At 45.3% G+C, this 15,589-nt stretch overlaps 1 protein-coding gene across 15 annotated transcripts in view; it reads right to left on the bottom strand.

Annotated features, from left to right (window-relative positions):
• Window positions 1–15,589, bottom strand: part of ZPLD1 (zona pellucida like domain containing 1) — a 145,336-nt gene that overhangs the window by 106,377 nt on the left and 23,370 nt on the right. For 4 of the 15 annotated variants that reach the window (XM_059836927.1, XM_059836939.1, XM_059836942.1 and 1 more), the window contains exons 3-5: window positions 11,607–11,695; window positions 7,255–7,362; window positions 1,311–5,941 (exon numbers count right to left, since the gene is read on the bottom strand). The gene's annotated coding sequence lies outside the window, so the exon portion shown is untranslated. Of the gene's footprint in view, window positions 1–564; window positions 5,942–7,254; window positions 7,363–11,606; window positions 11,696–15,589 lie in introns of all 15 variants that reach the window. The other 11 variants (XM_059836974.1, XM_059836966.1, XM_059836988.1 and 8 more) reach the window with 5 other exon arrangements.

The raw sequence follows: 15,589 nt of genomic DNA, 5'->3' as shown, positions 1-15,589 counted from the left end.
GAGGGCAAGGCTCACACAAAGCAGCGTGGGAACACTGGCAGGGTGCCGTGCCAGGAGACAGGGCACTTGTGGGTTTGGGAAGGCTGGGAGGCTGGGTCCAATCCTCCCCGGTGGCACTGTAACTGGGAGCAGGGTGCCTCCAGGAGTCTGTGCGTGGATTTTCCTTAACAAAGGTGGTTTTCCTTACCAAAGCACATTGCCACCCTTCACACTGCTGGCAGATTTACCCCTGAACACTCCTGTGACAAAGCACAGCTCTCCCTTTGCCCTCTGAAACATACCCAAGGAGTGTAAAAGTGACTTGTCAGACAGCCAGATACAATCAGAGCCTACCAGAACATTCAAACACAGCTTTGATCCAAGCTTTCCCTCTCTCTTACCTCAGGATATGTCATGCAGGGTTTGCTGCAGGCCAGCTGCCAGGGCTGATAAAAAAGTAGGAGACACTGCTCCAGCTGCAGCTGAGCTGGGAGCAGAGAGTGTCTCCTCCACCCTGCCAATACATAAATCCATGGAGTCAGCTCCTAACCCCCTGATACCAGCGTGCTCCAGATTTCCATTTACCTGGAACGTAAAGGTTGGGAATTGGGATTGAAAGACTGAGAAATTTGGGGTTGTTCAGCCTGAAGAAGAGAAGGCTCCAGAGCGACCTTAATGCAGTCTTTCTGTGCCTGAGGGGGCCTAGAAGAGAGATGGAAGGGGACATTTACAGAGGCATGTAATAATGGTAGGACAAGAGGGAATGGCTGTAAACTAAAAGAGGGTGGATTTAGATGAGATATCAAGAAGAAATTCTCTTCAGTGTAGGTAGTGAGGCACTAGAACTGATTGCCCAGAGGGACTGTGGGTACCTCATTCCTGGAACTGTTCCAGGCCAGACTGGATGGGGCTTTGAGCAACTTGCTCTAGTGGAAGGTGTCCCTGCCCATGGCAGGGGGATTGGAATTAGACGATCTTTAGGGTCTTTTCCAACCCAAAACATTCTGTCAGATATTCTCTTTTCCTTTTCTCCCCTTCCACCCACCCTTCACCAGGCTTACCCCCCAAGATCCAGTTCAAATGCATGCAGACACTGTGGATGGAGCTGTCAGCTAGCAAAGCCAGGAGAGTAATTCCTCTGGGGAAATGACTGGCACCTCAACAGCTTCAGAATGGAGTTCATTCACAGATGTAGATAGATTATAGAGACAACAGGCTGGACTGATTAATACCTTGCCCTGCATGTACTTTAGTCCAAAAGTTGCATTGCACTATGTCTCTACCTAAAAAGATGAGAAGCCACAGCAAAAAAGGATAACTTTAGTACTCACTGTCAGTCTGTGTTTGCCACAAAAGTAGAAAATCCTTGGGAAGTCCATGAAAACAGTTATGAATAGAAACTTGTTTCACCTGTTAGCAGTGGGAAGCAAAAAAGAAGGCTGCATGTTTTACAGGAGTTGGAATCAGCTGAAATGGAGAGCCAGCAGGTCACAACCTGACCAGACCAGCCCTGCCACATTAGCGCCAAGGTCCCTCTGAGGGCAGCAGGGGGTGGTTGCTCTCTCCTTGGCCCTTCTCTGGGCAGTGGCCCCAGGTCACTGTGGGCACTCAGGCAGGCAGGCTGACTGTAAAAGGCTGGCTGGGGGCAGATGCAGCCTGTAAGTGCAGGGCTTGCAGGGGAGGGCACGCTGCAGTCCCACCTCCTGGAGCAGCCCACACACAGACCAAACCTGCACCCACCCCCACCACATGGGGTGGCTGGCAGCCCAAAAGTACCCCAGCTGGGAGCAGACCTTTGGCTTTTATGCCCTCCTGAACCAGCAGGACAGGAGCTAATGCGTGGTGAAGTGGCAGTGACAATACTTTGCTAAACATCATTTCACTGAGTTTTCCAGCACTCACAGTGTACCTCGTCGCTCCCCACATGCAGCTCTGCTGGTTACACCACAGAAGGCTTCACCAAGCCAGGTGCTGATGCCTTCTCTTCTTCTGCTCCCTGCTTCAAGTGCTCAAGAAGTGCCAGTTCACACACACCCAGATTGTTACACAACAGCTGTGTTGTTTCAAAAGCAATCAAAACAGTGAAATCCATTTGATGTGATTATAGGTGGACGTTGGGAGATTAGATGATCTTGTGATGAGCAGCAGAAATAGGCCTGTGTCAAACTGAAATACCCAGAGTGTTATTGTAACCTTCTCTGCAATGTTTGCTTTGCAATTTTACTTCCAGATCAGAGTGTAAAACTCCAGTACAGGCATAAAGCAACTTAAACCTGATAGCTGCATTTTATTGTCAGAATGAAAGTGGTGGAGCACAGGCCAAGCCAACTATGAGAAAGACCAGACAGACTGAGATAACAAAGAGAATAATTTCTTAGAAAAGATCTCTCTGGAGGAAAGAGACATGTTTTCTCATCCTGAATCCTAATTCAAGAACGAGGAAGGGGGTTTTTGAAGGCAAGCTGACATGACAAATTCACCCCAGGCAGAAGAACCTCCACATGGGTCTAGAAGGGCACCAGGCAAAGTCATGCTTCAGAAGAGCAGCAATATCCAACTTCAGCAGGCATTCAGGATTTGTTTCTTCAGGCTTCATAACTCTACAGACACTCTGTTTTAAGGCTGGCTTCCCTCCTTTCTGACAGAGAGCTGAACAGGTGCTCAGTCCTCCCTCAATCCCAGGGGAAAATATCCCAGGGACCAGGCCTGGGAAAGGTGCCACTGCCACTGCCACCCAGGGTAGCTGAAAGTGAAACTCCCACAGGAGACCACAGCTACCTGACAGGTGAGAACTACACAGTTTGAGAGTTGTTGATGTGTGCTCCAGGTAGGAGGGCTCCAGATGGGATGGCTCAGCCATGCTCATCCAAAGAGCTGCTTCTTGGAGACTGTCATGGTTTCCCACCTTATTTCCACCCAAAACTCAGGTGAAAAAATGGATCTGGTTCTGACTTCAAATTGTAGGGGCTGAATGTAATTTTTCTGCTAGCAACAGTTGTTTCCAGTGATGACTATAGCTATAAATCAAGGCTGTGCATTTCTTTTAATGTACCAGTTGAACTGGCATGAAAACTTTGTTTTTCTCCCCTTCCACCCACCCTTCACCAGGCTGACCCCCCAAGATCCCGTTCAAATGCATGCAGACACTGTGGATGGAGCTGTCAACTAGCAAAGCCAGGAGAGTAATTTCTCTGGGGAAATGACTGGCACCTCAACAGCTTCAGAATGGAGTTCATTCACAGATGTAGATAGATTATAAAGGCAGGTTATTCCTTTCCTACCTCAGCAGGCTGTATTGCCCAGAACAGAAGAAACATACTAAAATAAGGAAATGCTTTCTGGTAGATGACAGCTGGATAGAAGCACAGTCACCCACAACTGACCATACAGCTCCATACAGAGTCACTCAGGAGTTTATTCGACATTTACATCCTTGTCTCCAAACAGAAGTGAGCAAAATTCCAGTCTGTGCCTCTGATTCACAAATTCACATCTAATCTAATGGTTGAGGCCACATCCTGCCAGCTTCCTCACAATACAGTTTTACTGCTGTTCCAGAAGAGAAAGGAGACTAAGAGGCAATGAAATATCCTCTGGAGGCTTCCAGATTGCTTTCACTCATAATTCTGTCTCAGTACTGTAATTGAGATATAAATAATCTCCTTGTTTCCACTTCAGTTACTGTCAACCTCCCCAACGTGAGAACAGCCTTCTATCTCTCAGGTAACTCAGAAAGAAAGTTATTGCACCAGAAAGCAAAGATGATTTTAAAAATAGTTTCCACGTCAGTTCAAATGATAATGCAGTCATGCAGGTGTTGTACAACTGATATTATATTCAGAGTAGTTTACTTTTTGAATGTGAAGTATAAACATTTCAAGCATACCTACTTACGAGAAATATGCTTACAAAGCATGATTACTTCCTAAGAGGAAAAACCCCCAGGACTCTTCTCTTCTTCTCTTCAAATGGGCAAACAATACATTTCCTCTTCCCACACCACAGTAAAGGCTTACACATGCACATCACGTACACACACCTAAAGGCTCACATGTGTAAGATCCACCACAATCTCAAAAGGAAAGTGCCATGAAAGGACTCTGCAGTAATTGGGTAGCACATCTTGATGTAAATGAGCGTATCTCAGAAAAGCTGCAGGCCTCGGAGTCTTGTTTTGCTGTGCTAACCACATGCAGACACACACACAACAAACTACTTTCATGTTAGCTCAGCTCTCCTTCCACAAAGCTTGGTGGTAAAACTCTCCCTGACATCCATCAAAGAGAGGGACTGATGAGGTGAGAGCTGATGAAAGTTTTGAATAGCCAAGGCAACCGAAGATTCGAAGAACTTAATTCCTCCCATCTTAAACAAATGCTGGTTTGCCTGGGAACTCATCAGAGCAGCTGTTCTGAGAAAAAAAAACCTCCTTTTTTCTCCTTGCCATACCCTGTCCTCAGGACAAAAGGATTCCTCTGCCATACAACTACCCATCTCAATTCCCAGTGTGGGCAGCAAGAAGGGATATGCATTTTTGGAGCAGTCTTTGTCTCAGCCCAAAGTAAATGTGTAATATAGGTCAGATGAGTTACCCCTCCCCCAAAATGCATGTTTCTCTCTGCTGATGGTAAAAGGAGGCTCCCACACTGACCTTGGAACTGGACCATGTCTCACCCCATGGGCTGAGGGCAGGAAGGAAGCACAGCTCACAAGGCTTGTAGGAAAATTCCTGTTCAGCTCTAAATCCAGAGGTTAAACCTGAGGACACAAACGGGGTGCACCATCCCTCCACCAGAGCACTGGACAGTTTCTTACTTCATCATACATCCTGCCACTATCTATCCATCTCTCCTGGGGAGAAGAAAGGGCTTCCTCTGTGGCTTCTACCTCCCTGTTGCACCCAAGCATGGGATTAGTAATAAGGGAAATGTGAATGATGACCTAATCTCCTTTCCAATCCCTTTGGACATGATATTTCAGGGTTAGCTGGAAGATGTCTTGTTAATTATTAAAAAATTTTCTTCCTCTACTGCCCAATCACTTCAATAAATTGGTGCATTTAATTTTAAAAATTATCTAGGTCCTTGCCCCCATTACACTGCTTGAGAAACTGATCCAGAACTTTCACCTTTGAATGGTTTTACTAATTTCAAGCCTGAACTCCCTAGTGACCAATTTCTAGCCAGTTGGGTTGGAGCCAGTAGTGTCACTTAACTCAAATGCTTCGTTTCCCTCTGTGATTTTCCCCTATCTCCCTGTTCCCAAAAACATATTTATAGGGAGACATCATTAATGCTCCAGTTTCAGAAGCCAGCATGGTTCTTGCAAAGGAAGATATGACATTCTTCCCACAGTAATTCGTTTATCCTTCTGGACCATAGGTAACCAAAGCTATAAAAATAATTCACTGAAGAATGGCAGTATAAATGTACCAATACTTCCCTGTCTCTATTCAGAAAAAAGTCCCTCACCTGCTAATCAAGTTAATCATTGCTGCTCAGTAGGGAAAAGACACAGTGGTTGTTATGGCATCCTCTCACTGATCCACAAACCCAAGCCTCTCTCTCAGCTTGTCCCTTCACAATAGCAGCTGTTGTGAAAGGAGAGCAGGACCCACAGCAGGGTCAGTGCTGAGCACTAATTGCGGAGCAGGGACACAAAGGGATTTCAAGGCTGGCAAGGCTGGGCACTGGAGGCAATCGGGCTGCTGGGAGTGGTGCCATGAGCTCCTGGGCTCCAGAGGCACAGCTGCCTCTGCCAGCCCCACTCTCCTTTCACTCCCCATTTCCCAGCCTGGCTTTCCCTCTCCAAAGAGATGTGGCTGTAGCTGAACCAATCCTCTTCTCTCAGCTGTCCAGGTAGATGCCAAGGAGGTGCCAGGGGCAGCAGCAAGTGCTCCAGCCATTACATATCACGAGACAGGAGTTCATGCTGCATTCTCTCACTCCTTCCCACGTGTTTCCTAGGAAAAAGGACAAAGTTAGCACACGTAGGGATAAAATAAATAAATGCACATTTATAATACACTCTCGCTTCCCCCTTGTTTCCTCTTCCTTTACAAGCCAGTGGGATTCAGCCCACATCACCTTGTTTGTTCTACACATTGAGAGGCCTTTCTCTCTGCTGAGAGGAGCAAGGGAAGCACAGGGCTTGGCTCAGCCTTTCCAGCATGCCTGCTCCTCCTGCGGTGAGGGAGGCACTGCAGTGCCCAGAGCAGCACATCCCCTGCCCTCAGCCCCAGGCAGAAATGCTCCAGGCTACCCAAGAGGAGTGTATGGTTATAAGGTCCAAAAGCCCTTGCCCTCTTGAGACTTATATTTAGCCTGAGAACAAACAGTACTTTTGGCTTATGGCCTGGATTCTCATCAGAAGGAAGGAAAAAGTTGGTCTGAGAGGCCTTTTCAGCTGCTTTCCCTAAACCATCTGATTTTACTCCTCTTCATGGAAAACATTTGTGGTTTTATGTTGAGGAGTTCGTTCATCAGTTCTCCACAATACAAAAAAACCCAGAGTTTTTCTAAAAGGGGACAGAAGTGTGAAAAATGAAAATATTTAATTCCAGCTATAATTGCTGGAGTTTTGCAATGTCATTCATTTTCCTAAGTAATGCCCAAATATTTTTCTTGCTGTGCTGCAGCCAATACCCACTTGAGCTTTCACACAAGGAAAATAAAAAAGATGTGAATTATTCAAATCTATAAAAAACCAAATCAACCACTCTACAAGCTTAATAGTTCACACTGGCAATCCTGTACAAAAGTATCTATGACCTATGTCATTATCTTCTGTTAAAAGGTAATGAGGTGGGGGAAAAGAACCACAATGAGATGATTCATAGAAGTGGGTATCTCACAGGAGGTTAGATGAGCCCTCAACCTTGGCATCAGCAGTGTTAATTAATGGGATTATTGTTCCACTGGGAAAAGACCCTTTGTCTGATCCTTGGCAAGATTAGTCCTACTCTGTGTACATCAAAGGAATCAAATCTGATAGGCAACGCTAGTGATCCCAGCTCCCTCAACCTTTTCAATTTTATAAGAAAAACAAATTCTTTAAACTACTGTCCTAGTTCAGTCTTGTTCTGTTTCACCCCACACCAATCCTAATTCCATTAATTAAGGCAGGGACTACTGGACAAGGTGGCCTTTGATATACATCCCAACAACCAGGACAATCACCTTCCAGAGGGAAAAGGCAAGAAAGGTTTGCAATCAAATGGTGCTGTAAAATACCTTGTAACTCTTGATACATAAAATTTGCACATTTCATACCCACCACAGTGAGACCACAACTGGTGAGAGCACTCTGAGCCCTGGTGATGCTTTGGTAGCTGGAACATGGTGGTAGGCAGGATTTCCAGAGGCATTCACATCAGGGAAAAGCCTGTTAACATTGAATTAAAGCATGTGAGCTGTCTTCCTCAGCAACATACTCAAAAGGATGAGTGAACCTGGGATACAAGAAAAGTATTTTTTGTATCAAAAACTTAAACTTTCTTCTCCAAACAAAAGAAATTAGTCCAGCCCCATGGATATTTTCTGGAAAAAAGGAAATGAAGAGGCAAAGTTTCATTTCTTTGCTGAAAGCATTTTACTGAGCTATTTCCCTACATCCAGCAGCAAAATTCATGTGGTGCTGCAGAGCCTGTGGTGTAGGTAACTGCTGAAGGAGTAATGTTGCTTTACTGATATAGTTGAGCTGCAGCTGATGCGGTGGTAAAGACCCCATTGTGTGGCTTGGTCACCCCCCCATGGTGAGTGACCAAGCCACATGAAATACACCTTCTAGTTCTTTTGCTAAATTAACATGACAGGCTCCCAAACCACTGGCATCCTTGAGAAAATCCTTTAAAAGTTCTAATGGAGTTCAGCTCACAGATCTGTTCAGTTGCATAAAGCAATGCACTAGACACTTTTGAAATTAATTATTGACAAGACTGAAAGGGATTATTTTGCAAATATTTTGCTGTCTGTAGTTCATTTGTGGGGCAATCCTGATTTCCAAGAATGTGTCAGTCATTCAGTTTGTTCTGCCACAGGGATGTTGAAACAGCTTGGAGTCCTACAGTTGTTTGAAAACACTTTTGTTCAACTGTTTACAAATCGTTAAAATTGTTTTGTAATGCCAGCATTACTTCTGCCTTTCTGACTGAGGCATTCTGAAAGGAAAAGTACAAATAATGATCAATAAATAACAGCACAATGACTTTGGAAACAAATGCTTGAAACCACATACAGATTGAGGTATTTGTCTGAATGAAGGACACACAGGCAAGCAAAACCCAAGCTGCCTGGAGCAACCACCTCTCCCTCTTAGTCTGGCCTCTTCTGCATCCCTGCCTCTTCCCAGCAGCACATGGGGACACCATGGCTGACTCCCTGATGACTTTTCAGTGCCATCTTTTTTTGCCATCCAACATCTGGTACTTTGCTATCAAAACACTTTCAGGATAAACACCACCTCATATATACACAAAGTGACATGGTCAAACAAGCATACCAAGGGCTGGGCAGCAAGGAAACTTCCAAGGGCTGACTACCTAAGAGCTTCTGGGCACTTTGTGAAGTGGTGGAGCAAGGTTTGGGTTTGCCCAAGGCCAGTATCTGTATCTAGCTGGTCACCAGAAGTTTCATCCCTCTCCATCCACCTGACACTCAGGTAGATGTAGGATGACACTCGTGGTGTAGGATGCTGGCACTTTCTTCAGCACAGAGGGGAGCCAGCCCATGAGGTTTCCTCATCTCCCCTCCCTGAAACCCAGGTGGTGGCCATGTCCAGTGATTTTATTAACACCTCCAAGGATAGTAACTCCACCACCTCCCTAGGCAGCACATTCTGAAGTGTAACAACCCTGTCCATGAAGAAGTTCTTCCTGATGTCCAACCCAAACTTCTCCTGGTGAAGCTTGAGGCTATGGCAGCTTATGCTCTCATCCTGCCACCAGTTTCCTGGAAGAGATTGACCCCCACATGGCCACAACCTCTTTTCAGGTGATTATAGAGATTGGCAAGCTCTCCCTCAAGCTTTCTTTTCTCCAGGTTAAACACCCCCAGCTCCCTCAGCCATTCCTCACAAGACTTACTCTCTAAACCCCTGACCTCTCTGGCACCAGCTGGGTTTCCGCTGTGACAGAGGCCAGCTCTGCTCTGTGGGCAGGGCACTTGGGCTCCCGTTGCTGCTGGCCAAGCACTAGGGTGAGAGGGATGCCAGTGGGCTTTTGAGAGCCAAACTGCCCAGCTGTATGAACATTGTGTGATGCCCCATTGTTTTAGGGAGAGGAAATGGCATGGGGATGGGGGTGAGCATGTAGTGCTTACAGAGACTTGGCACAGAAAGAGCTGAGCAGAGCTTAGCACTTACTGAGCAGCCACTGCAGCCTGCTGCTCTTCAGGCCAATCAGACACAGAGCCAGACCAGAGAACATGAGGGCAAGGTGAGCACTCCTGTCAAGAGTCAGCCCTGCACAGAGGAAAATTTGGCAAACATTTTGGAGATGGTTCAGTAAGTGCACACACAGTACAGCACTGCTTTGAGCCATCTGCAAAAAAAACCCTAATTACTGGTTAAGGCCTCCTGGGACATGCTTAGAGAAGCAGATGGTGCCATTTCCCAAAAATTTTTACAGACTTGAGTGACTTTGGCAGAGGAACATATCTACTATGGAGTTGCAATGGGTTATAAAGAAGAGCAGGAAAATATTTGTTCTGCAGGACATTTTTGGTGCTAGTGGTTAGAGGGCTACAGCCCAGCGAGAGCTGGGCTTCTTTCTCCACCTCTGGGAGCAGAGGCATCTCAACAGGGAGAGCCAAAATTATAACCAGGACAATGGAAAGAACTGAACATGCTCCTGAGCATGTCAAATCTATGGGCTATCCTCCTACCCTGCGGGGAACCAACAAGTTTTCAGATCACTTTTCTCTGATGAATATCAATTCTGAACAAATCATTGCTACCACCAGGACATTTAGGGGTACATAATCATGGGACAGGTATGGCTGAGCATCACAGCCTAGCTCAGACTAAAACCATCCCACATCATGCCCAAAAGCTGCAGCACAAAGGTCTGTCCAAAGCAAGAATCACATTATTCCTCTCCTCCTCATCGACTCTCTAGAAAAATAATGGCTGGAAACTTGAGCCAAAGGTGTTTGGACAAGCCAGGCAAAAGAAATTGCATCCAGTGTTGAGCCTAAAAAAAAAAAAATAAGAAGCAAACTTTTCTGATAAATTAATATCTGTGGTAAATGCACATCATTCTATGCTTTTTCACACCTGTGCTAAAATTTTCATTGCAATAAAAGACCGTGTTCCCTGTTAACACAGGACAGCCCTCTGCTTCTTCCATATAAAGCTGAGGTAGCTCCATTCCATTGCAGTCAGCCAGTTAATGAAAACAGAAGTAATTAGGAGCAGGGGGGAGAAACAAGATCCAGTAGGTGTCTCAAGTAAGCAGTTTTTGTCAACTCAGTGAAGCTGAGTGAATTATGTCTTCCATTTTGACTGACAAATGCTTTCCATTCTCTGAAATTTCTCATTTTCCATTTTCAGAGGCTATAGATTTCCATCTCCTACCCTAGCAACTGTTTTGGTGGTTTATGATTTTTCCGGCCCCTTCTAATTTGCTCAGAAAACACAGATAAGACAGCTATAGCTGTAATAAACTATTGCAGGATGTGCAAAATCTTCACAAGAAATAAACATCTACAGTCTCTTCTTGCAACCCCAATGATACGTAAAACAAAAAGCAACCTGCCTTGTGTGGGTGAGATCTGATTTCTAATCTAAACATCTCTTAAGCTGAGTGCTGTTTAATAGAACATCAGTGGCTTCTCCTAAGCATAAAACGTCACTCAGAGACACAGCATTGTTTTGAGATGGCTGAAACCTCCAAAGGATGAGGTCTTGCCTCTCAAAACCAAGTTACAGTGAGCCAAGAGCATAAAGTGTGTACTCTACTTTTAAAGACATGTGCATGGGCTTTGCTTTTCATCACTTACTCATCATCATTTCTATATCCCCAGAAAGAAGCACTGGAGCCATACTCATCAGCTCATTACACGTACTCCCTGAAACACCCCTAGGCAGCTGTCTCCTCTGGCCACTATCCTGGGTGTTGCCCACTTCATTTGTCAGCAGAACCCACCCTGACCTGTCACTCTGATATCCAGCAGACTCCTCATTATACAAATTGTCTGTCATTACCAAGCAGATACAAAGCTCCAGACAAAAGTTAATAAAAGGCTACACAAAAAAAGCAAAACGCTCCAGATGGACCAGCACACAGTTGTCCACCTTTTTGCAACCATTCATGTTAATGCAAAATGATCAGATGGTGTTTTACACAACATTTTGAATGACTTTTAAAGGCTTTTTCTTAAAATTAGCGACACAGAAAAGCACCCCTGTGATTCAGATGTAAGGAAAGTTGGGAAACATACTGGTGGCTTTGGTTTAAGAACTTTTAAACCCATAGGGCTCCACCACCTGAAGGAAAGTGTGAGACTCACCCAAAACTGCCGCTCACCACGTTGTCCAATAGTACAACACATAACACGTTCAAGCTGAAACTCCTGCAGGAAACTCAGGTTAAAGGAAAAGAAAAAAATTAAATTATCTGTTCTGCTAACCTGTTGAAATTGAGCCCAGCAGATAGGATGATCCTCAACAGCGTTCCTTTGCCAGAAATTGCCTCGGCATCTTCCAAGGTGCTGCCAGCCTGGCCAAAAGCAATGACTGTGATGTTACAAATGACAATCAGACATGACTAAAATCCTCCAAGTTTCTGCTTCTTGCCATGTTTTGGTCGTGCTAAGTTGTTTTAGGGTTCAATGCTTCACTGAGCGTCCAGGATGCAGTGTAATTTTGGTGAACAGGCTGATATTTATAAAAGGAGGAGCAGTCAAGGTTAATGGCCCTCTTCTCTAGAGGAAGCTTTGAACAATAAAAAAAGCCCATGTTCATATAATAAATGCTCCATGTGCTCTCTCACAGACATGTAATTCGTGACGCAAAACCTTTTCAGGATAGGAGTTGAGCATAGAAATAGGAGTGAAAGTCTGGTAAATATTCTTTAGGAAGCACTCTCTCATATCTGCCAGAGAGCAAAGCAAATTCAGCCCTTATTTTTCTCTCCATCCATGAGCAGTCTGTAAACCTCTTAGAAAGAAAGTCAAGCCACAACCATTGCTCATATCTGTTCAAAGTAAATTGAAGTCTTACTGGAGAGACACTGACCAGCAGTTTTGTCCCCACACCATGAGAGATTAGGTGCTCTTTTTAACACCTGTCTATTTAAAAAAAAATCAGTTTGCTAGGGAGCTATGTAAACTTTTGTGTTAAAGTCACAGAGAAAGGGGTACTATATTAACTAACTGCTTGGCCTGGGAAAAAGGCTCAGAGAGTGATGTGGAGAGATTGAAAACAAACCAAAATAAACCACTTCTAAGTAAGTAACTTAACTGGGAATGCCTAGGTTCACTTTCTTCTGTCACCCTGGGAAAGTCACTTATTCCTTGTGTCTATTACCAGCTGTAGGGCCTCTGAAGCAGTAAGTCCCAGCAATGACCTAATGTGGAGAAAGTGTGGTTGTGGAAGCCAGGTAACTCTCAGAAACAAAGCCTCTAGTGCAGAAGAAGTTGGTGGGAAAGGATTGAAAGAAAACAGAAAAACAAGCTGGTTACCAAGCATTAGCAAGCCCATAGCAAATTCCTAGAAGAGATAAGGTGACTGTGTTTTTTACCACAAGATAACTAATGAGGACAACTTGCTCCACTCCACCCATAACTAACCTCACCACCTTCTTCACTTCACAGTACATATGGTATTTGCAGTGAGTAACCATATGTAAACTGCAGATAGCATATCCCTAATAGGCTGCTGTGATCTGCATGCTCTTTAACTCAATTACATTAATCTTTTAATTAACATAAAAAGTCTTAACTGATGGTTTTGAAAGCTTCATTTCAAAAGGCTTCATTTTCCTAGGTGTGGATTGGCTCACTTCTCCCATAGACCCAGACATACAAAATCAGAACCAGCCTTTGAAATGGCAGACCTTCACTCCCACACACACATTTTCTTAAAAAACATGAAAACCCAGGGTCTCATTCACAGCCCCAGCTCCACAGTGGTTTTTCCATGTACTTTAAGACAGTAAGGTCTCACTGGGAACCTGGTGTCAAAAGGTCATGCACCACCATTTGCCTGTATATGGAAGTGGTACAGGCTGTGGGGTTTCCCTGTAAGAGCTTGAGAATAGCTTTGCCTATAAGGCTTTCAGGCTTTTTTTAATTTAAAAAAAAAAAAAAAAGAAGAAGAAGGAGTAAACACCACTACTACCAGTTGTTTCATTAATGGGGCCTACCATATCATCTTCTTGTGCTTGAAGCCTGAGGGACAAAACCAGAGCAGGGCTCCTGTGCAGGACCAAGCCCAGAAGTGAGGACAGCTCCCCAGGCTTGGCTTGTATTTCCCACAGTTCTGCCTCTGCTCCCACCTGTCCTGCAGGGAACACTTGTCTGTGCCCTTTCTGGCAGGGAAAGCAGTCTGGGCTACCTAAAAAATGAGGAGGAGAGGTTCATCACTGTATCACAATTTTTTTTTCAAGGGTTAAAAATCCTTTTGAAAGCCCTCAGTGTTTTGGCATGGGTGGGGAAGGAGTCTTGTTCGCTGCAGCATCCAGGATAGAATTTCCTGTCCCGTAGCATGTTTGACAAAAGGACAGAGAACTTAAGGGTGCCAAGAGCTTCCAGCTCTTCTCATCTATCTTGGAGCTTTCCTGGAGAGCCAGTCCCCAGACCTTTATGGGTGTACCAATCTGACAAGCTGGATTAAGAGGGTAGAGAAAAGTTGCTGTGGTTCAGAGTTGCAGAGAAAAACTCAGGGAAAGAATTCCATGGCACCATTTGTAATTTCTAAAATCGTTTGCGATACTAGAACCTTGGAATTTTGAGTCACAGGACTAACCAGTAGCACAACACATGTGATTTGGATCACAAATCCTGATCCTGTTTTTGATGTCCAACAAGACAGCTTGACAGCATAGGTCACCAGAGCCCAGTTCAAACTCCATTTCCTCCTCGACCTACATCTCACACAGCTCCCTAGCACCATGCTCAGCCACTCAGGCTGGGAAGCAGCATGAGCTTGTCCTCTCAGAAAGATCTGAACAGCTTTGGAAACCCTGTGTGTTGGAGAGGGAAGGCACTGTGGGTGATGCTGGAGGTTCTGCTCTCTGCACAGAGCAGCCAGGCCTGGGTCAGCTGGGGCCAAATTGGCTACTTCCATGAGAACCAGGACCCTGATTACCTGCTAAAGTTTGACTGGAGCGCACACTGCTCCCTCTCCCATCAGCAGCCCTACCTATACCTGAGTCATGGAACATCTCCTTCTCTCTCCTCCTATTCGCATCCACCTGCCATGGGGCAATCCCCAGGGGCATTTGTCCCTTGGGAAGGTGGGCAGCTTGAGCAGAGGAGGGGGATAGCACCAATCCATGAGTGCCTTGGTGCACCCATTTGCCATCAGCAGCATGTGCCCCACAGCTGGTGTGACCTGCTCATGGAGGGGGGTTCAGCAGATGGTCCATGGGACCTGGCCGTGCCCCCTATGGCTGGCTGGCACAGCGACCGTGGGCTGGGAAAAATAATAGAAGAGGTGCTGGAGGTGCTCAGCCAGAGCAGTACCAGGACTTCCCCACTGTGGTCAAAGCTGGGCTGACTGAGGTAGAGGTCACCCTGCAATTTTCCTGGAAGTGACAAGCCTGCATCACTTCTGTGGCAGCACATCCTGGCAGGGGAAAACGTGGATTTTCTCATTGCTCAGGTCGCTCTGAGGTACAGAAAGTTCCCTATTTACTGACTGCCAGTTGGAAAAGGACAAAACACCCGTGATTTACCAGGATCCTTATTTAATGTACCAAATCCACATAAACTGTAAACTCAGCCTTGCTGCAGCTCCTAGCTGTGGAACAGTGGTTACCACTTCTGCAATTAAGAGAAAAACAGAGCAGTTTATTAAGCAGAGTTGTGGGAACGTAGTTTCAGTTTTCAGTGGGTTCATCTGAATATTTTTTCCATTTTAGTTCATGTAAGTTCACGCCCTTTGGGTTTCACATAAAAGCCGTAGGGTCTGAGAAGCTCAAAAAATCTCAAAATCAAAATGTCAAGTTGAAACGAAACCATAAAAGGTATTTGGATTTGCATGAAAACGGGCCCAGATTTGCTTCAGGAGTTCCTGAAGCCTGGTAAAGCTTTTGAAGAGCCTAATCTGAGTTTTGTGGTTTCAGTGCAGACAGAAAGCAGTGCAAGAGAGCAGATGGGCTCCTTTCAGGAAGCCGAGGCAGAGGAGAATGATTGAGAAGCTATGAGAACAAGAACCATGGAGCAAGGGGGAAGGGGCAGGGGGGAATCTAAAAAAAACTTCCAAAACCAGATTTTCAGTTGCTGAATGCTTCATATTAGGACCTAAGAGAACATGGGTCATGTAAAGGTGCTACAAGATAGTGGACAGATCCTGTTTCTGAGGATCAGGCCCTGAATGGGAATACAGAGGTTTGGAGATAAGTTCAGCCGTAGTAGTGCCACACACCCTTCTGCCCATACACTGAACA

This window comes from Haemorhous mexicanus, chromosome 2, assembly GCF_027477595.1.
Source record: "Haemorhous mexicanus isolate bHaeMex1 chromosome 2, bHaeMex1.pri, whole genome shotgun sequence".
Taxonomy (NCBI): Eukaryota; Metazoa; Chordata; class Aves; order Passeriformes; family Fringillidae; genus Haemorhous; species Haemorhous mexicanus.
This window is presented reverse-complemented; position numbering and strand designations above follow the sequence as displayed.